The 15,132-nt window shown below is 44.0% G+C and overlaps 1 protein-coding gene across 1 annotated transcript in view; it reads left to right on the top strand.

The window, feature by feature from the left end:
- Positions 1 to 15,132, top strand: part of KATNIP (katanin interacting protein) — a 229,622-nt gene that overhangs the window by 95,300 nt on the left and 119,190 nt on the right. The gene's annotated exons all lie outside the window — the stretch shown is intronic.

The following is a 15,132-nucleotide window of genomic DNA, read 5'->3' as shown; positions in this document are numbered from 1 at the left end:
CAGAGGAGTCTGGTGGGCTATAGTCTATGGGATCACAAGATAGTTAGACACAACTTAGCTACTCAACAACAACAGCAAAACTGATTCACGATTTTCTGTGGATCAAGCAAAATGTGTCTGCCAGTCAGATTTGGTTTGCAGACCACCAGCTTGTAACTTCTGATTTAGACAATGAAAGTTTTGTTCCCTCCTGAGCTTTTTGTGCTTTCCAGTGGTACTTGAATTAGCCCCCCTGGTACCCAGAACCATCAGGGGCATGGTGTCCTGAATGAACGTACCCAGAGGTACCTGGCTGGATAGCTCAGACCAAAGGACCACCTGGCTGATGGCATGAGACTGGTTCCTGAGAAGGTAGGTCAGACAGCACAAAGCCAGCTGAGCAGAAATAATTCAGTGATGAGCATGAATGATTCATGTGGAGTGATGCTGAACAAGCACAAATACCCATGAAATGCTGGTCCAGATCAGAAAGACATAGTAATCCCTTTCACCCAGTAGAGCATTCCTGTAAGTGAAGATACTGAATGGTATTTGACTTCCTAAAGCATCCTTTTCAATCTTCATAAAAATGTAAAATGATCTCTGAATCAATACTGGAATAAATAATCTTTTTTATTTCTTGTATTTATAGCCTACTTAGAATTTCTTAGGTATTTTCATATTATTTTGTGTCATTTTATATAACATCTAATATACGAGTGATTTCCCATTAGAAAAGAAGTTAAGAAGTAAACTGAATAAAATACGAAAAGCTCTGTCTACGCAGACAAACCAGGCCCGGCTTTCAGTTCTACTGAGCATGCATTCTTTCTTTATTTTGTCATTCATTCATTTATTGTTTTCTATTTCAGTTCATTTCTACTTTTATCTTGATTCCTTCCCCAAACTTTTTAGTTTATTGCTTTGATTCTCCACCATCCCCGTTCCAATACCTGGCTTCTTACTTTAAATGCTTAATTCACTTATTTTCAGACTTATTTTCTAATACAGCGATTTTAAGGCTACATATTTTCCTCTGAATACTGCTTTTGCCTTATCTCATAATTTTTCTTTTATGTGTGTAAATATTTTCATTGTTGTTTACTCCAATTGGTTTGTGATTTTAGAGTTTTTTTCCTGTTTATTTAGAGGAGTTTTACAAATGTTCTAAATAGAGAATTTTTGTCTTTCTGGGTTAGTTTCTAATTTTGCTGCATCCTGATTAGAGATTGGTCTGTTTGATTTCTGTTGTTTTGGAAGTTTTGGAGACTTTGTGGGTCTACCAAATCATTTTTTGTGAATGTCCTATGGTATTTCAAAAGAATAATCATTATCTTTCTGGTATAAAGTTTTCATGATTAAAGCAAGCTATTAATTGTGCTATTTAACCAGGCAATTACGCAGGTCCCAGTATAGTCCCAGATCACTTTTTATCAGAATCACTAGCTTCTTATTTAAAATAAATTTAAAATAAAAGATTTTAAATCTAAAATGAAAATAAATTCTCATATTCCATTAAAAGATATAGAACTGAGTTTAGAAGGGAGCAGGGTGCTCAGTATCTGTATTTTTAATAGGACTCCCAGAAAATTCTTATGCTTATTAGCAAACCACTGCAATAGAGTATTACTCAATTTTTGCCTATTAAACTGGGTGATTTCTGTGAATTTGTCAATTTTCTGTTATATTTCTCTGTTTTGCTTTATATATTTCAAATCTCTGTCATCATGTGCTTATAGAGTCAAGGTGTTTTCTAACAGGTTGTTCCTTTTACCATATGAATATATCAGTATCATTATCTTTGTCCTAGAATAAAGTGACAAACTCTAATTTCAGGGTCATACTGTGTATTTTTAAATCACATTTCCTTACATCAATTTTCACAGAACTATGGCTAGAAAAATTTGAGTTATACCCGAGCGTCAATTACTAGTGCGATGTTTTTGCTTTTCTGCTACTTTCTTACACCCCCCCCCATTCAACCTTGGATTTACTTTCAGTGATTTTCATTCAAAGATAAATTGATGTATGAAGCCCTTCCCCCAGAGTTCAGTCTTAAATGTCCGCTATTATGAAGGAAAAAGCCATCCTGAGTCCTTGTCTGGACTAGGTGGGTCTTCTCAGTCTAAAGGCTTGTGTTTTTCTTTGGCATTGGAAAATGCCCATTTATTATTATTGTTGGTGTTATTGTTACTATTTTCCTTGTTTCTGTTCTATCCTCTGGAGCTTCTCTTGGACAAATGTTGGCCCAGATCTTCAAGTCTCCTAAGTTTTCTTTCATATTTTTTGTCTTTTTATACTGTGTTCTTATAAAATGGTTTGGCTTGAATTTGTAGCACACTAAATAGCTTTTCCTGCTATTTATCTTTTTAAAAATGTTAATGATAAAATTAAAACTTAAAATCTCTATGTGCGTGCTGAGTCACATCAGTCATGTCCAACTCTTTGCAACCCTATGGACTGTAGCCTGCCAGGCTCCTCTGTCCATGGGGATTCTCCAGGCAAGAATACTGGAGTGGGTTGCCATGCCCGCCTCCAGGAGATATTTCCCACCCAGGAATCAAACAGGCATCTCTTCCATCTCCTGCATTGGCAGGCAAGTTCTTTACCACTAGCGCCACCTAGGAAACCCAAGATCTCTAGTTGTTTCTTTTTCGTGGACGAAATGCCCTCTTAAATCTCTCCAGGGACATTAATTGTCAGTATTCTAAAGTCTTCCTTTATTCCTTTTTTAAAAATTAATTTACTTTTGGCTGCACTGGGTCTTCGTTGCTTTCTCTAGTTTCAGCAAGTGGGGGCTACTTTCTGTTGTGGTGTTCAGACTTCTCATTGCGGTGGCTTCTCTTGTTGCGGAGCATGGGCCCTAGGGCGTAGCTGCTATGCCGCACATGAAATCTTCCCAGACCTGGGAAGGAACCCATGTCCCCTGCATTGGCAGGCGGGTTCTTATCCGCTGCACCACTAGGAAAGCCCTTTCCTCTACTTACTCTATTAACTTTCCTTCATTGGATATTCTTTTGGTAAGTTTTATCTTGTGCCAATCTTCAGGATTTGGATAAATGTCTGGTCATTCTTGGTTGTCTGCTCATCTTTGTGTCTGAGAATCCTTCTTCTTCTGCCTGTTCTATTCGGTGTAACCTGGCCCTGATGTTGGCTGGGGCACAACACACTCCTGGAAGCTGTGTGCCTTAGTCCCCCTTCCAGGAATGGGAGCTCCTAGGCTACCTTGGGGACAAAGACCTCCTGGGGCATTGCCCTGCCTTCCTGCCCCAGTGCCTGCGTTCCGGCATCAGCCTGCAGGTGAACATCTCTCAACTTAATACAGCTGGGGAGGGGCCACCAGCCCTAAGAGCAGGCCCCCGTGAATGCTCCAGGACTTCCTCTCACTCCACCTTGACTCTGGACTTGCTTTGTGTGTGCGCGCACACACACACACACACACATGCGCACACACACACACATGCATGCACACACACACACGCACGCACACACACAGTTCCTTCTATGGAAAATTTTACTGCCCTTGTTTTAGTCTGTCGTTTCCTCTGCTTTTACTGCTTCCTAAGTGTAATCTCTGCTTTCTTGCCTTTCAGGAATTCCCCAGAATTTCTAGCAGCATTGTGGCTTGTTTGGTCTCTATCCCACCATCCCTATACAGTGTCCTTCTCATGATCTTTCAGCCACCCTCCCCCCACCCCTGCTCTGGGCAGGCTCAGGTGAGGCGTCCACAGCACACTGATGCCACAGGGTTGGCCCAGGGCATCACAGCCAGGAAATGGTACCCGTCTGCTTCCTGAGTCTGTGCTCTTTCTTTTACATCACTCCACGCCCTCAGATGTGGATGGCTTTCCCCTTCATAATAGTGGACATTTGAGACTGGAAGTCTGGGGGAAGGGCTTCAAACATCAATTTATCTTTGAATGGAAATCAGTGAAAGTAAATCCAAGGTTGATGGGGGAGGGGTGTGTAAGAAAGTAGCAGAAGAGCAAAAACTGCACCGGTAACTGACGCGTGAGTATAAAACTCAAATTTTTCTAGCCATAGTTCTGTGAAAATTGATGTAAGGAAATGTGATTTAAAAATACACAGTAGGGACCCTGAAATTAGAGCTCGTCACTTAATTCTGGTAAGTTTGTGGTCTAGATGCCACCAGGCTTGAGGTGTAGATTGGTAAGCCTCAGACGTGTGTTCCTGACACTCGTTATGCTTGTAATTTCTTATGGAATAGCTGTCTTTGTTGCCAGATTATAAATTTCATGAGAGCAGGGACACTGTCTTATTCATCACTCTGTCCCTAGCACTTAGCAATCAGACCTGCTTATGGGGACACATATATTCAACAAGAAATGAATGAAAGGGAGGACAAATTAGTTAATTAACCCCTTCCTGCGGGGTAAACATCATTTCCGGGCAGTTTAATATCTGTAAAATGGTTCATATCAAACAGTAGGAGTTACTGGAAACTATTGCAACTAACCGTGCACGTGAATTCCAGTTTTATAAAATTGCCAATCAAATAAGAGATGAGGGGTTCAGTGTGCATCTGTGACCTCCTCCCCAGAGACTGCTGCTTCCTCTTGAGGACCGTCTTAAAGTATCCAGTGTGGCTTCATGGTCTAAACATCTGATCTTCTTGTCGGCAGTGTCAATAGGGTCTGAGAAAGAAAAAAGAATATGCTGTCATCTCAATGTTAAATTTTCTGTAAAATCTAGACCTCTGTTACAGCAATCATGAAACACTAATTCATAGCTATTATCTCATTGCATCCCTTCCACAACCTTGTCAGATTGTCAGGGCAGTTTTTCTCACATGAGAGCTAGGGGCTTGAGACGTGCCTGGGGACACAGGGTGACTGGAGTCGGGCCCGGAACCCACACCCAGAACTTAGACTGAGCTGTTCCCCTTTCTAACTGTAGTTACAGATTTAATGCTTCATCTGCTAACACCGAACACACGCTTTAACACGTGTAGTGGCCTCACGGCAGCTTTGTATCGAAAGCTCTTACAGGCAGATGTGATAAATTTCATGTAAACCAATGGACGATCACAGAGAACCTGACTTTCATCTCACTCTCGAGACCACTGGCTTCCAAGGCACTGGTGCCAGGCAGGGAATAAATGTGGGCACGGGATGAAAAACCTGGACTTTTGAGACAGACAATCTTTCATCCAAACCTCTGGCTCTGCCCTTTATAGCCTCATGACCTTGGACTGCTATGTAAGTGAACCGAGCCTGTAAGATAAGGATACCTAGGATTTCCCTGGCAGTCCAGTGGTTAAGACTCTGCTTCCACTGCAGGGGGCATGGATTTGATCTCTGGTTAGGGGAACTAAGATCCCGCATGCCCCCAGTGTGGCCAAAAATTAAAAAAAAAAAAAAAAGATAAGAACACCCTCACACAGGGATGGTGGGAGACTGCAGGGAGATGAGGCTCATAGAAGGGCTAGCTTGGTGCCTGATATGTGGCAAAGGCTTTGTAATTGGCAGGTTGATGTTGATATTATAGTTGCTGTTGCTACTATTGCAGGAGCTTCCCAGGTGGCATTAGTGGTAAAGAACCTGCCTGCCAATGTAGGAGATGTAAGAGACACGGGTTCGATCCCTGGGTGGGGAAGATCCCCCAGAAGAGGAAATGGTAACACTCAGTATTCTTGCCTGAAAAATCCCATGGACAGAGGAGCCTGGTGGGCTACAGTCCATGGGATCTCGAAGAGTGGAACACGACTGAAGTGACCTAGCACGCACGCGTGCACTACTAGCACACACACGCACACACGACTGTTGCAGACATTTTGTGTGTTATGGTGACATGTCTGGTTTTGCTCTTTCCCTAGCCCAACAGAAAAGAGAGAAGACCAGGAATGTAAGGCACTAATCCACTGACCATCAAACCTCAGCTGCATTTTAGCCCCTGGTCCAGCATGCTTCCTTCCCTCCATCTCCTCCCTGGCTCTCCAGCAAGGAGGCCAATTTGTATACCGCCCCGTCATCTGCTTTCCATCTGTGGTGTTTGCAGCTGGCCTCCATGCAGAAGACTTCCTTTTGAAAGGGCTTGAACTGAACATTTTAAGGGCTGAGCATTGAAATTGCATATAACAGGGTTTTGAAGCAAAGCTGTAAAGTAAGTTTTCACAGAGGCATTTCGGGATGATAGCTTCAAAGCCACTGGTAGATGGCCCAGCGTGGTATCCCTTTGAAGTGTCGGCAGGTTGGCTTTCAAAGCCACCAGCCCAAGGTCCTCATCTTTCCAGATGGAAAGGGTTTGAATAACTTTCTCAAGGGAATGTGGCTACTTAGTTCAGCTCCCCTTTGCCCCTTGAACAGATGGTTTTCGATCACATGGGCATTATAAGGGCCTAGGTTCCTAAATTTTGCTCTTTCAGTGTGAGCAAATGTGTTATTTTCCTTTGTGAAGAAGATAGCAGCCATACAGAATCTAGGCTCCTTTTATGTATAATACATATATATATTTACTATATATGTGTATATACATAGTAAATACAATTATGGCATTTAAATTTGAGTTAATTTAAAAGGAGCAAAACCAAAGTGAAACAGAAGGGATGATTGAAATTTAGATTTCTTTATCACAAGTAAGATTTCTTAAAATATCCCATCAGTTTAATAAATTATGAACAAAATATTAAGAGGCCAGAGTTGCCATTTTTAAAAAACTCTGTTGTTTCCACTCAAGATGGATTTGAACTGACTCATCTGCTATGGAAATGATGCCAGGGTACTCCCACACTGCCTGCCCTCTTCCAGTTCTGTGAGCTTAGCTAAGAGCTTAGGCTTAGAGTGTTACGTTTCGTGACCTGCATACGCATGATTGTCTAATACAGTTGACCTTTAAACAACATGGGTTTGAACTGCATGAGTCCACTTGTACACAGACTTTTAAAAAAAATAAATGCAGTTCTTATATTTTTGTTTTATAGATCTGTAAATATAGGGAAGAGTTTATGCTCCATTATAGATCACAATATGTGGAATTAAAAGAACTAGGATTTGAGTCCTTATCTATCCAGACTGCTTCAGCTTCCTGCTCTTGGGCAAGCCATTGATCAATTCCTTTGCTTTTGAGGCAGAGAGAGCAGTACATGGATTTTCAACCCCTTGGGGGGTCAGCACCCCAACCCCTTGTGTTGTTCAAGGGTCCCCTGTATTTCTTTAATCACTAAACGGCATCAGTATTCACTACTAGACCTTTCATCACAGCGTCTACTGGTCTGTGTGTGTGTTTTTTTTAATGTTTATTCATTTATTTTTGGCTGCACTGGGTCTTCATTGCTACGCAAGGGCTTTTTCTAGTTGCAGCGAGTACCCCCCTAACAGCGAGTAGCGGTTAGAGGGCTTCTCACTGTGGTGACTTCTCTTATAGCAGAGCACAGACTCTAGAGCATGGGCACCCGGGCTCAGTTGCCCTGAGTCATGTGGGATCTTCCCTGACCAGGGTCAAACCAGTGTCCTTTGCCTTGCAAGGCGGATTCTTGACCACCGGACCACCAGGGAAGCCCCCATGTTCTTTATTTTGACTTTACTTTTCTTTGTTTGGATCTTGTCCTCTGGAGGTTCTTCCTGAGAAGGACTTGTGAGTGGTATATTTCAGTTCAGTTCAGTTCAGTCACTCAGTCGTGTGTGACTCTTCGCAATTCCATGGACTGCAGCACGCCAGGTCTCCCTGTCCATCACCAACTCCACACGGCCACAGTTTCTTCCTAAGACTGATGATGCTGTTCCTCTCGAATCTGGACCACTGTCTATTGGATACAGGAAGTCAGGCTGTTCCATCATCTGATGGTGTCAAGTGCTACTGCTCACCCATTTCTGAATCACTGTTTCAGAGAGAAGATGTCCCAGGGCTAGAGATCAGGGACTTTTCAGACAACTGACTGTTGAGGGTCCTCCACACCACTGTTCCTACCACTCCTATAGGGAATTTAGTTTCAGGAGGAAGGAGCAGGATTTAAACGTAAATGTAAATACCTATTTTTTTTCCTATTTATAAAATTGAGAACAATGCTTACAATGAAAAATTAAGTAAAACTAGGCTTCCCTGGTGGTACAGTGAATTAGAATCCACCGGCCATTGCAGAGGACATGGGTTTGATCCCTGATCTGAGAAGATTCCTCATGCTGCGGGGCAACTAGCCCGAGAGCCCCAACTACCGAGCCTGCACATCTAGAGCCTGTGCTCTGCAACAAGCAAGGCCGCCTCAGTGAGAAGCCTGAGCATGGCAATGAAGACCCAGCGCAGCCAAAAATATATAAATAAAAATTAATTGCCATTTAAGGTAAAACATTTAAGTAAAACAAATCTCCCATAATGCCACCCCCAATGAAGAATGTTGTTAATAGTTTGATGTTGATTTTTCCAGGCTTTCTGTATGCCTATGTGTATGTGGCTCAGATCGTAAAGAATCCACCTGCAATGCAGGAGACCAGGGTTCAATCCCTGGGTCAGGAAGATCCCCTGGAGAAGGGAAAGGCTACCCACTCCAGTATTTTCTTGCCTGGAGAATCCCATGGACAGAGAAGCCCTGGCGGGCTACAGTCCATGGGGTTGCAAAGAATTGGACACGGCTGGAAGACTAACACTTTCACTTTCATACGTACAAATATGATAATTATTTTAAAAATCAGGTTTATAGGTACATTTATCAACGTGCTTCTTTTACTTAAACCTGTTTTTTTTCTGAATAAGCACATAAGATCTGCCTTATTCTCTGTAAGGGCTGCCTGGAGCTCCATGGACACCTGCTCTATTAGTAATGTAACCCATCTCTGACAGATGAATATGCAGATCATTCTCTATTATAAATGACACCTCAACAGTCTTTGCTGCTGAAGGCTGAAGGATAAATTTCTAGACGGACGGCAGTGAAAGGTATGCACGTGGTTCATTTCTAGTTAGCATTCCTGTGTCTCGGCCTCCAAAATACATCTCAAAAATGCCTCTCCCATCCCCACTTCTGCCACCACCTTCCTCTTTACCTGCAACTGTCTGCCCTGCATTCATCCTGACCCACCTGTCAGAATCCACTTGGCATCCAAGAGCCGTAGTGATTTTTTTTAATTAAAAAAAATATTTATCTATCTGTGCCAGGTCTTAGTTATGGCACACAGGATCTTCAGTCTTCACCGTGGCATGAATGAACTTCCGTTGGGACATGCAGAATCTAGTTCCCTCACCAGAGACTGAACCCAGGCCCCCTGCATTGGGAGCACCAGGGAAGTCCCCTGTTTCTTTTTCTTTATGCGTTGATTGTCTGAGCCTTTGCCATCTTGCTTCTCTGGTGGCTCAGACGGTTATGAATCTGCCTGCAATGCAAGAGACCCAGGTTCGATCCCTGGATCAGGAAGATCCCCTGGAGAAGGGAATGGCAGCCCACTCCAGTATTCTTGCCTGGGAAATTGCATGGACAGAGGAGCCTAGCGGGCTACAGTCCATGGGGTTGCAAAGAGTAGGACATGACTGAACGACCAACACTCTCACTTTCCTTTTGCTTACTCCCCACCATTACCTCAGCCCTTAGTGTAGCACGCCTATATGCGGAAATAAAAAGATGGTGATAGTGGCCGCATCTTCTTCGCCCTTGGTTGGACCATGAAAGTGAGTCTGTTTTATAGTTGGATAATCTAGAAGGAGTAGAGATCAGGGCTTGAGCACACACGTCATGACTCTGCCATCTAATCATTGTGATAGGTTGGACCTGCTTGAAGGTTATAGACCTCAGTTTGCCAACTTGGGGGGACTCCAGAAATTCAGTCACTTAAACTATGAGGTTGCCACCCAGTGAAGGCGATGAAGAAGCTGGAGGGAACCTGCTCAGCTGGCGTGGGTTCTAGAATCCTAAGGGTTAGTCGCTCAGTTGTGTCCGACTCTGTACCAGGCTCCTCTGTCCATGGGATTCTCGAGGCAAGAATACTGGAGTGGGTTGCCATTTCCTTCTCCAGGGGACCTTCCCAACCCAGGGACTGAACCTTAGTCTCCTGCGTTGCAAGAGGATTCTTTACCATTGGAGCCACTAGGGAAGCTCAATCCTAATGTCCCATCCAAATATTTCCTGGAACTGGAGTGGATGATGGATGGCTCTCCTCAGCCTTAGACATTAGTAGGCAGGATTCTGGGCCCTGGGACTGATCAAGATTTCCTGGAAGACGCAGCAGTCTCCCAGCTAGGAATCTCCCAGTTTGCTGGCACCCATTTAATCATTTTGACCCACATAACTGGATGAGAATACTAAGGAGGCAGAAAGAGGGGTCACCCACTGTTTGTTTGTTTTTAATACTTGTTTGTTTGTTTGGCTGTGCTGGGTCTTAGTTGCGGTACACGGGTATTAGCTGTGGTACGTGGGATCTTCGATCTTCACTGTGGCATGTGGGATTTTCAGTTGTATCACGCAGACTCTTGGTTGCAACATGTGGGATCTAGTTCCTGACCAGGGATTGAACCCAGGCCCCCTGCATTTGGGAGCAGGAAGTCTTTGCCACTGGGCCACCAGGGAAGTCCCAAGGAGTTTGCCCTCTGTTTTCTCACTCAGCCTTGCCTTCACCTCGGCAGAACATAACACTGAAGATGACCCCATCTGAGATTGGGAAGAGAGTGGGCTAAGAACAGGAGCCAATTCCTCATCCTGTGGTAACAGGAGTTCACGTTATCATTAGGGCAACTTTCACCCCACCCACCTATCTTGCAGGGTTATTGTGAGGATCAAATGAGAGGAGGAGTTGAAACTGTTTTGTAAAGTGCAGAGCATTATTCCGCTGTAAAGGATTACTGCTTTACAGTTAGTGCCTCTGCTGTTAATCAGCAGGTCACCCAGGAACTCATGTTTCCCTGTGGAGGAGCAGTAACTGTCCTCCAATGGCCCACCGCGATCAGACTTTGAAGACACGAGCCACGACCTCAGTCTGGCATCCAGGCAGGTTGCATGGATCATGTCAATACACTCAATTAGAAGACCTTGTTATTGTCTTTTTAAATGCCTTTGGTAAATACGTGCTCCCTTTCACATAGGCTTTTCCAGTCACACCACCACTGACGTTGACCAGATCAGTCTTTGTTGTGGGAACTGTCGTGTACATTCTAGGGTGTTCAGCGGCATCCCCATTTAGCAGCTTTACCTACCAGTTGCCTCTAGCACTCCCTTCCCCTAGTTCCAACCAAAAACATCTCCAGTCATTGCCAAATATCCCCTGGGGGGCAGAATCATCCACAGTTCACATCACTTCTTTAATAGAACGGTTCAGCGAGGTCAGCATTTTGTAGCTCATTTTTTAGGGACATCAAAATGCAGATGAGGGAAGTTAAGTGACTTGCCATGAGCCACATCACTGTTGTCAGCGCCCAGGCGGGTGGGTGCTCTCCACCCCTCCCCAGTCATTGGCATAAATTAGTCATTCGGCAAATATTTGTCAAGCATCTACTATGTGCCAGGCAGTGTTCTATTTGTTCAATAAATATCACTGATACATTGGGCAGGGTGGGAGGAAGAGAGGTGTAAGAGGTAGGTAGCTGTATTAGCGTCCTGGGAAATTCCCTGGTGGTCCAATGGTTAGGATTTGGTGCTTTCGCTGCCCAGGGGTTGGGAAATTGTAAAAAGTGAAAGTGTTAGTCACTCAGTTGCGTCTGACTCTTTGCAACTCTTTGCAACTCGACCCCATGAAGCCCACCAGGCTCCTCTGTCCACAAAATTCTCCAGGCAAGAATGCTAAAGTGGATAGCTATTCCTTTCTCCAGGGATCTTCCCGACCCAGGGATGCAACCCGGGTCTCCTGAATTGCAGGTGGATTCTTAACCGTCTGGCTACCAGGCCACCTTCTGGTCAAGTGATTGGGAATCTAAAGTCCCTCAAGTCTCGTGGCATTGCCAAAAAAAAAAGTTTCCTATTGCTATTGTTAACAACTTAGCACAAACTTCGTGGTTTACCTTAAGTCATGGAGCTCAGAAGTCCAAATTCAGCTTCACTGGTCTAAAGTCAAGACATCTTCAGACCTATGTTCTTTCTAGAAGCTCTAGGGGAGAACCTATTCCCTTGCTTTTTCCAGCTTCTAGAGGCCACCTACATTCCTTGGCTTGTGCCCTTTCTTCCTTTTGGGCCAGCAGTGTAGCATCTTCTTTCCTTCTTAACCTCTGCTTCCATCCTTATATCTTCTCCTTCTGATGCTGATCTTCCTGCCTCCTCTTAGTAGGACCCTTGGGATTACATAGACCCTCCCTGAATATCCAAGATAATCTCCCCCATCTCAAGTTCATTAACTTGATCACATCTGCGAAGTTTGTTTGCCACATAAGGTGATAGTCACCATCCAGGGGATGAGAACATGGACATCTTTGGGGCCCACAACAGTCTGCCCTCTGGCCCCGAAAGATTCATGTCCACACGCAAAATACATCCATCCATCTGAAGGGTCCCCAGAGTCTCAACCCATTATACTGCCAGCTTAAGTCCAAAATATCTTCTAAGTCTCATCTTCTCAAAACTCTCAAATCTCATCATTTACATCTAAATTGTGTAGGAGTGAGACTATGAGTGTTACTTTTCTTAGAACAAAATTTCTCTCCCTCTGTGAACTTGTAAACTAGGAAATGAATTATCTGCTCCAGAATACAGTGGTGATTCAGGCACAGTATTACAATTACAGACGTTGTCATTACAATAGACAGAAAATTAAAGGAAAACAAAAAAAAGAGTCACCAAACCCAAGCAGTTTTGAAATCCAACGGGGCAATCTCCATTAGGTTTCAAGGCATGGGAATAATTCTCTGTGGCCCAGGTTTCCACCCTCAGGCCTGTGGCTCCACCCTGAGCGTCATTCTTCCTCTTGCATGAAGGGTAGTGGGCGTCTGCAGCTACACAGTTTTATCCACCTGTTTCGTGCCTGTAGAATTTTGGGAGTCTGACAGCTTTCTTTTATTTTGTCCTTTCTCCCTCTCATTCAGTCCTAGCTGGCAGTGTTTCTGCTGGTATGACATTCTCAAAAACCACGTGAATTTCCTATGTATGTCTCTAGGATTCACTCCTAGAGAGTGAACAAGAGACTCTGCCACAGATCTTTCCTGGATAATCCTATCTCTATTCCTGGCTTCCACTGAGCTGTCTATGGGGATTCATGAGTCACATGTCTCCTCTCTTCAAAGAACCTTAAGCTTTATTGAATACTCTAAACTGTGGATCCTTCTGAGGTTTTAACCAAAGGTTGTGCAGCCACACCCTTCATTTTTTCTCCAGAGCATGCTTTTCTAACAGTGCTGTGCTCAGTCACTCAGTCATGTCCAACTGTTTGCAACCCCATTGACTGTAGCCTACCAGGCTCCTCTGCCCATGGAGATTTTCCAGGCAAAAGTACTGGAGTGGGCTGTCATGCCCTTCTCCAGGGGATCTTTCCAACCCAGGGTTTAAACCCAGGTCTCCCGCAGTGCAGGTGGATTCTTTACCATCTGAGCCACAGCCACTTATACCCAGGACTTTCTAACAGTGAATTTCCTAATTTTAGCATCTTTTTTGATCTGGATAGGCTGAGAGCTTCCAAATCATCAAATCCCAGTCCCTTTTTACTTAACAGTTCTTCTCTCAGCCTGTCCCTTTCCTCTAGCATTTTACTGTAAGCAGCAAGAAGAGACCAGACTGTATCTTTAACTCTTTGCTTGGAACTCTCTTCAGCTAAATATTCAAGTGTATCATTTAAAGTTCCACATACCACATAACTATAGGACACAGTTTGGCTAAGATTCTGCTGCCATATAACAGGATTTTCTGCCCTTTAGTTCCCAATAACATGTTCCTTATTTCCTGAACCCTCACCAGCAACATCTTTGACGTCCATATTTCTATCATCAGGTTTTTAGGATGATTTCTCTAAGATGATCAAAGTTTTCTATATGGTCTCACTTTATGAGCCCTCACAAATTCACTGGGTCCAGGGATAAGGACTTTAACGTCTTTGGGGAGTCATTATTCAGCCTGTGCTGTGCTGTGCATAGTCACTCAGTCTTGTCCAACTTTTTGCCTCCCCATGGACTGTAACCCACCAGGCTCCTCTGTCCATGGGATTCTCCAGGCAAGAGTGCTGGAGGGGGTAGCCTATCCCTTCTCCAGGGGATCTTCCTGACCCAGGAATCAAACTGGGGTCTCCTGCATTGCAGGTGGGTTCTTTACCAGCTGAGCTACCAGGGAAGCCCCATTATTCAGCCTACCACACAGCTGTTAAGTTTATGGTCAACCGTAAACTTGATTGTTTCTCATGGTCTCACATCTATGTTAATTATGACAAAGGCTACAACGAGAGCACAGCTAGACTGACAAAACACACTGGTTTCCCCCGACAGTCCAGGGTATACTTTTGTCCCAGTGTAAAGGCAAAATCACTGCAGATGGTGACTGCAGCCATGAAATTAAAAGACGCTTACTCCTTGGAAGGAAAGTTATGACCAACCTAGATAGCATATTCAAAAGCAGAGACATTACTTTGCCAACAAAGGTCGTCTAGTCAAGGCTATGGTTTTTCCAGTGGTCATGTATGGATGTGAGAGTTGGACTGTGAAGAAAGCTGAGCACCGAAGAATTGATGCTTTTGAACTGTGGTGTTGGAGAAGACTCTTGAGAGTCCCTTGGGCTGCAAGGAGATCCAACCAGTCCATTCTGAAGGAGATCAGCCCTTGGATTTCTTTGGAACGAATGATGCTAAAGCTGAAACTCCAGTACTTTGGCCACCTCATGTGAAGAGTTGACTCATTGGAAAAGACTCTGATGCTGGGAGGGATTGGGGGCAGGAGGAGAAGGGGACGACAGAAGATGAGATGGCTGGATGGCATCACTGACTCGATGGACGTGAGTTTGAGTGAAGTCCGGGAGTTGGTGATGGACAGGGAGGCCTGGCGTGCTTCAATTCGTGGGGCTGCAAAGAGTCGGACACGACTGAGTGACTAAACTGAACTGAACTGAAAGGCAGTAGGCAGCCCTTATTCTGTTTCCAAATTATCCTGGCTTCAGGGATCAATTTTCTGATCACCATAAGTATAGATCTTAATGCTTGGTCTCAAGATTGTAAATCCACAGTCTCATGGAGATTAAACATATACAAAAAAAAAATCAAGCAACTGTAGTTGAGAACTAAATGTTACAATGTTTATAGGTGCATCCAAACA

This window comes from Bos mutus, chromosome 25 (assembly GCF_027580195.1).
Source record: "Bos mutus isolate GX-2022 chromosome 25, NWIPB_WYAK_1.1, whole genome shotgun sequence".
NCBI classification, from domain to species: Eukaryota; Metazoa; Chordata; class Mammalia; order Artiodactyla; family Bovidae; genus Bos; species Bos mutus.
Note: the sequence above shows the minus strand (reverse complement) of the source record. Positions and strands in the feature narration are given on the sequence as shown.